The sequence below is a fragment of the Gossypium hirsutum genome, chromosome D10 (genome assembly GCF_007990345.1).
Source record: "Gossypium hirsutum isolate 1008001.06 chromosome D10, Gossypium_hirsutum_v2.1, whole genome shotgun sequence".
NCBI classification, from domain to species: domain Eukaryota; kingdom Viridiplantae; phylum Streptophyta; class Magnoliopsida; order Malvales; family Malvaceae; genus Gossypium; species Gossypium hirsutum.
Genome location: NC_053446.1, coordinates 12,729,260 through 12,737,111, shown reverse-complemented (window position 1 = coordinate 12,737,111; position 7,852 = coordinate 12,729,260).

Here is a 7,852-nt window from a genome sequence, read left to right as displayed (position 1 = left end):
GGTATGGAAGATGCTTTGGCGAAAACAAGTATATTGAAATCTTCTTTTTTTAAGGCCTGGCGGTGAATTTTGTTTAATGCCTTCTAGTACTATTTGAATGGAGGATTTTTGTCTTTGGGGACTTGTTGTAATCCTATTATAATCCTGTTGTCCTTGAAAGAGGTTGGTGGCTTCAACATCTTTCTTGGTTTACATTATTTTACCTCGACTAAGCAAAAAAAATATATATATATATTATAAACTCATTTTGTGTATCAGTTATGTAGACACCATTTTTTTGAGAAAACGGGGTCGACTTGGATTTTGAAAATAAAACGAAAATAGGAGTCGCCACCAATATTTTTTTTTGAGGTGTGATCGGGTCACCTTAAAAAGTGGTTGTTTTTAATAAACGATTTAAATTTTATTAAAACAACGATTTTGGTCTACGAAATTCAAAAAAATGGGTTCGGGAGTCGGTTACGCACGAGGAAGGATTAGCGCCCTCGTAACGCCCAAAAATTGGTACCTAGTTGATTAGTTAATGTCTTAGTGTCGAAGATTGAAAACTTTAAAGAGATTTAGAGTATGATCCTTAAAAAACTCGAATGACATGGATTAAAATTTAAGAGGATATTTGGCTATTTAGTCGAACGAGAAATCGAAACCCAGCACGTTAGGGCACATTCTCTCGAATTTCCAAACGCAAAACATTGCCTCGTTTTAAAATTTCAAAAGGATATTCGACTATTTGGCCAAACGAGTAATCGAAACCCAACACGTTAGGGCACGTTTTCTCGAATTTCCAAACGCGAAATATGGTCTTATTTTGAAAGTTTAAAAAGGGTATTTGGCTATTTTGGTCAAACGAGAAATCGAAACCCAGCACGTTAGGGCACGTTTTCTCGATTTTTCAAACGCAAAACATTGCCTTATTTAGAAAATTTTCTTTTTTGATGTATGGTGTTAATATGCATAACAAAACGATAATGAATACGACAAGTTAAGCATAAACAATATAAATAATCAACAAAAATGAAATAAATAAATATAAGAGACGAATCAATCACATAACAACAAGTAAATAAACGAATAGAATTAAAATATCCTTTTGAAATGATAATAAACACGTAAATAAGTAAATAAATAATAATAACAATAAAGAAGATGAATAAAATTAAAAGATGTGAAAAGACATATGTATATTTATGTGGACAATTTTTATAAAATTAAAAAAAATGTGTATATATGTATATCATAAAATATATGTCAATATTATATAAAAATATATGTATGTATGTACATATTTTAAAACGATAAAACATAAAAAATGTATATTTAGGAATTATAAAATATACGTATACGTTATAAGAACGTATATATGCATATACATTTTTTTTAAAATTATAAAGTATAAAAGACGTATGTATATACATATATATATAAATGCATATAGATTATAGAATATAAACATGTATAAGTATGTGTATTAATTAAAAATGTACGTGTATTATAAAATGTATGCATGTATATGTATATGACAAAATCTGAAGTTAAAATATATATATAAATAAATAAGTAAGCAAATAACATTAAATAAAATATTAAATAAAACTGATTTTTAAATATTTATATTTATATAAAAAAATAAAAAAACTTGAAGTTTAAAAGGCCGAGGATCGAATTGAAATCAGACCAATAATTTGGGGCCAAATTCGCAAATAAAAGGTCCAGGGGGCTAAAATGAAGCACGCGCAAAGTGCGAAGGACTGATCGGGAAATATGTCCAAGTCTTGAAGCGCAGCATTTATGCGCGGACTACATTGGAACATGCAGCAAATTTGCGGGGCCAAATTAAAAAAAATAAAGAAACAAGCAGAAGGATTAAATTAAAACAAAACAATAATGTAGAGGGATCAAGGGCGCAAATTACCCATCCAAGCGCAACACGCGGATCCCAGCTATATAGCGGGTCGGGTCGCAGGTCAGAGCCAATGAAACGACGTCGTTTCGACGTCAATGCACTTTGTGCAAAACGGCGCCGTTTAATAATATTATAAAGGCCAATTTTTTTTTCAAACCCCGTTTCAGCCATTCTGTTTTTTAAAAAAGGGAAAAAAATCTTCCATTCTCTCAACTCTTCCCCTTCTCCGGTCCAAGGCTCCGACGAGCATTCGTGGTGGCTCCGCCATAGCGCCACAGCGCCTGAAGGCGGAAAACGTCCGAAATCCTTTTTTTTCAAAAAAAAATCGTTCCTTTTACACACAAACCTGACTTGGGTATTTTTTGAACTAAAATGAGAGGAAAAGGAAAGAAAATGGCCTTTCGGCCTCGCCGTTTCTCCTCTTACCAAACCCCGAACAAAACCTTAGTGGCTCTGGCGACTCGTCGAACGGAGGAGGCCTCCAACGGTGGCGCACCACGAGGAACAGGTATTTCAAAACCCTTTTCTTATTTCTAGTTTCCTATTCAAAATAGATTTGTAAAAAGACAAAATAAAAAGAAAGAAAAACAAATAGGAAACAATAAATGATTTTAATCAACCTTTCCGAATTTCTGATCTGTTTTTTGATTTCTTTGTGTGCGTTCGTAAAAAAAGTTACAATGAGAACACTTTGGCTTTTATAGCCATATTACAACCGTTTGATTTCTATTTTCTTTGTCGTTTTGTTGTTTGGCTATTTTCTTCTATTGTGTGAGGCTCATTTTACAGGTGGTGTCAGAGGGCGTCAGTCGCATGGGTGGCCGGTGATAGGCGAACAGTGGCGGCAGTGGGCATGCGTGGAGGCTGGCGGCTGAAAAGAGTTAGGAAGGCTTGGGTTTTTTTGTTTTGGCTAAAAAATTTTATAGTTTGTGGGCCAGGGTTATGTTTAGTTTAGGCTTGTTGGGTTTTTATTTATGTTTGCCTGGGCCTGGGCGAAAATTGGGTCTTACAGCTGCCCCTCTTTGCTCATTGTCGTGTAACGGGAATGGAGCAAAGACTGAGAAAGACCAATTTTGTCCGGTCTCACCGAGTCTTGACTTCTTCTAGTGCTTCTCTTCTTCAAGTAGCTTCATTCTAGTCCATTGCGTCTTGTTGCTTTGATCCACCCTATTGCAACTTCAGACACAACTTGTAGCTTCAATCTACTCTACTGCAACTTCATGGGAATGAGATTTGGTTTTAGTCTGCTCCACTGCAACTTCATGGAGATAAGACTTGTATCTTCAACCTTCTCCACTTCAACTTCTGGGAGACAAGGTTTGATATGATAAGATCTAATTCGACTTACTGCAACTTCAAAGGTATATGATTCATCGTTTTTAATCTGCTCCACTGCAACATCAGGGAAATAGGATTGATTTCTTTTGTCTGCTCCATTACTGCTTACGGAGATAAGACTTGATGCGATCTGCTCTACTGCAACTGCAGAGAGATAAGATCTGTGGTTTTAATCCGCTCCACTATAACTTCAGGGAGATAGGATTGGTTTTTTTTTCTGTCTGCTCCACTACTACTTAGGGAGATAAGACTTGATGCGATCTGCTCCACTACTGCTTAGGGAGATAAGATCTGTGGTTTTAATCCACTCCACTGCAACTTCAGGGAGATAGGATTGATTTTTTTCTATCTGCTCCACTACTGCTTAGGGAGATAAGACTTGATGCGATCTGCTCCATCACTACTTAGGGAGATAAGACTTGATGCGATCTGCTCCACTACTGCTTAGGGAGATAAGATCTGTGGTTCTGTCTGCTCCACTACTGCTTAGGGATATAAGACTTGATGTGATCTGCTCCACTACTGCTTAGGGAGATAAGATCTGTGGTTCTGTCTGCTCCACTACTGCTTAGGGAGATAAGACTTGAGGAGATCTGCTCCACTACTGCTTAGGGAGATAAGATCTGTGGTTCTATCTGCTCCACTACTACTTAGGGAGATAAGACTTGATGCGATCTGCTCCACTACTACTTAGGGAGATAAGATCTGTGGTGTATAGCTTCAATCTTTTTAAACTGCAATGTCGGGGAACCAGATTCGCCGTTGTAGCTTCAATCTGTTCCACTGCACTACCAGGGAAGTAAGATTCGCCGTTGCAGCTTCAATCTTTTTAATTGCAATGTCGGGGAACAAGATTCACCGTTTTAGTTTCAATCTGATCCACTGCATCGCCAGGGAAGTAAGATTTGTCGTTGCGGCTTTAATCTTTTTAATTGCAATGTCGGGGAAGCAAGATTCGCCATTTTAGCTTTAATCTGCTCCACTGCATCGCCATGGAAGTAAGATTCGCCGTTGCGGCTTCAATCTTTTAAATTGCAATGTCGGGGAAGCTAGATTCGCCGTTGTAGCTTTAATATGCTCCACTGCATCGCCATAGAAGTAAGATTCGCCGTTGCGGCTTCAATCTTTTAAATTGTAATGTCGGGGAATAAGATTCGCCGTTGTAGCTTCAATCTGATCCACTGCATCACCTGGGAAGTAAGATTCGCCGTTGTGGCTTCAATCTTTTAAATTGCAATATCAGGGAAGCAAGATTTGCCGTCGTAGCTTTAATCTGCTCCACTGTACTGCCAGGGAAATGAGATTCGCCGTTGTGGCTTCAATTTCTTAAATTGCAATGTCAGGGAACAAGATTCGCCGTTGTAGCTTCAATCTGCTCCACTGCATTGTTAGGGAAGGTAACTTCATTGATCTGTTCTCTGGGGAACATGACCTGTAGAATCCATGATTAGGTAACTTATGCCTATTGATTAGGATGCCATGATCAAAATGAATCAAATGCTCCTAACTAGATGTGTATGAATGATATTTGCATGAATACAGAAATGTCATGAGAAATGATCCTTCAATGTTCGAGTTGGTATTGCTCATTGTCCAATAAGACTTTATTGCCAACACGTTAGAATGCTATCATACTCGGCCAGAAACACTCGTCTCTTGTTTAACCGAACTGCCCCACTGTAATTTTTAAAGTTCAATCCACTATAATCTTCAAGGTTCAGTCCACTGTAATTTAGGGACATAAAAATTTGAACCCTCCTCCTCCTACTGTAGTTTAGGAGCATAAGATCTAGCTCTTTTTTAAATCTCTCCTACTGCAATTCGGGGATACAGGATCTGAATCTCTTTGGTCTCTTACACCATTCCCAAGGTGTCATACCAAATGTTTATACACAATTGAAGAACTTTCTCTTCTAAGAAACCTTTTCTTATTACTCGGTGATCATTGCTCGTTTGTTCATTGAAGCTTTGTCACCAACACGACATTTTGTCGTTTTGTTCAATCCATATTTGGACAACAGAATCCGAAAGGATAGTCTTTAACTTAGACTCTTCCTTCTTAGATATTTTGACATTTTAAACTTGGTGTGTTCTAAACAATTATCCTGTTTCAGGTTCCTGTATTATTTAGAAACTTCCAGAGTAATATGCAAATCTCCTTTCGCTTGAAAATTAATAGCCCATTAATCTTTATTTCAATGAAAAATGCTTGAAAAGATTATCAAAATGGACAAGATGAAATTTTGTTAAGAGCAGAGCTCGAAATGAATGAATCAATCAAGATAGCAAATTTGCTAGAATACAAAATGAGAATAAATTAATCAAGGTGGCGTATTTTGTCAAAAATACAAGAAATGAATGAAATGGAAATAAGTGCCCCAGATATCATAGTATGAGCTTCTCTGCCCCAAACATCCTGAGGACCATTTTGAACTTGATATGTGTCTAGAAGACCTAGAAGACTTTGTTGATGCCCCAAGATGTAGCATCTCTCCTTGTTATTAATTCAGAAAGGGCAAGACTACCGCATGCCCCACCTTTGATCAAAATTTGAACTGTCCATTCTTGGGTTTTCAATTCAAAACCCTTTGGTCTCAATGCGCCCTTTGCGGGTTTTCACCTTGGTCTCTCCTTTTTCTTTTTTGTTCTTCTTTTCTTTTTCTTTTGTCTTTTCATTTCTTTTTTTCGAGTGAAGTATTTATTGCTTGAATCAGAATTCTCAAGGTTAGGCAGGTTCTTGCCATCCATCTTGGTCAATATCGACACTTTTTCAAATAAGGCAGTCCATATAAGGTCCTTTTCAGTTTGACATCCGCTTTCTTATGAAGTCCTTTTACTTGGGAAGGATCTTCTTCGATATCAGGTCCCCCTCATGGAATTCTCTAGGGCGAACCCTTTTTGGTGAGCTCGCATCATTTGCTTTTGGTACATTTGACCATGACGGATAGCTTTCAACCTTTTCACTTCAATCAAGTTTAACTGATCATATCGAACCTGGATCCATTCTGCTTCATCCAACTTCATCTCTGACAAGACTCGAATGGTAGGAATATTAACTTTGATGGGTAAAACTGCATCTATTCTATATACCAATGAGAAATGAGTTGCCCCGGTAGAGGTTTTTTGTTTTGTTTTTTTTTTATTTTTTTGTCTCGTTTGTTTTTTGTTTTTGTGTTTTTGGTTTTTTTTTGCCTCCACTGAACTGTTCATTTTGGGCGACATGATGTTAATCATGAACAGACTGCAAACTTTTGATGTCGTGTCGTTGTTCAAATTCAATGCATTGTCTGATATGAGCCTTTTGGCATTCCATATCGACATATGATTTCTTTTTCAGGAATTTGCTGACTGTCCATTTTGACATTGGCATATGAAGCAGCTTCCACCCACTTGGTGAAGTAATTGATGCCACAAAGATGACTCGATTACCACCAGAAGCTTTCGGCGCGATCAATTCGATGACATCCATGCCCCTTATGGAGCAAGGTCATGGAAGAGTCATAACATGAAGAGATGCAGAAAACACTTAAATCTTGACTCCACAAATTTGACACTTGGTATAACTGATGCAATCCCCTTCCATGGTGGACCAGCGGTAACCATATCTCATGATTTTCTTGGCCATTGCAAAATTATTAGCATGTGTTGCTCAGACACCCTTATGGACCTTTTCTAATATTTTCTTAGCCTCAACAACGTCCACACGTCTTAGTAGCTCAGGCATATCTTGATCTTACGAAAACATATTTGAATCCTTTGAGTAACTCAATGACATCTCGCTTTATCTCTATGGTGATACAAGCTTCGATCTTTACCTCTTTCTCTTCTCCTAAGCTCACAATTTCCAATTGATTTTTCTGTAAGGTAGGATCTGTTTTTTGACTTGCTCTACCATCCTTAACAAATCAGGAGATAAGCAACAGTCTCAATCATCTTCTAAGTCCTGAGGTTCCTCTAGACACATATCTTGCTCAAAAGAAAGTTCTGAGTCAATAGCAGTGTTACTCATATCATTGATATCTAGAGAACTGTTCTAGGGATGAAGGAAGACTCAAAGAGCTAATAAATCAAAGGGGAATTATGTGTGTGGTATGAGTATGAATGAAATGGAAGGAACAAAAGAATGTTTGCCAAAACAAGACACAAAGATGTATTTCGTTGAAATAAAGAATAGTGGACATGTGCCTTTTTCACAAAAGGATTTTCTATTACTCCCAAGCTTAGAGCAATAAGATCGTTCAAAATATTATTCTGAAATGGTCCTAAAAATTTCAAGAATCTCCTTCACAGTCCAGTTGTTTAGAACGCCTCTAGGGATATAGAAACAAATTCCTGATAGGTTTTTTAGTACCTTCTTCAAAGGCACAAACATCTTTCCTTCCGAACCAATGGTATCTTCAAAGAATTCCAATTCTTTATCATCCATCAGGCTCTGTACTAGAGTTCTGAACTCACGCGCTTTTGGATTTTAGGAAAATTATTGTATGCAATGAAATGTAATGTTGATGCATGAATGCGAAAAGAGACGTTGAATCTTGGTTCGATTCTATTAGAAAAACTTTACTAGAAAACAAATCTCTTTCCATAAAGTGGATATATATACGGTTTTAC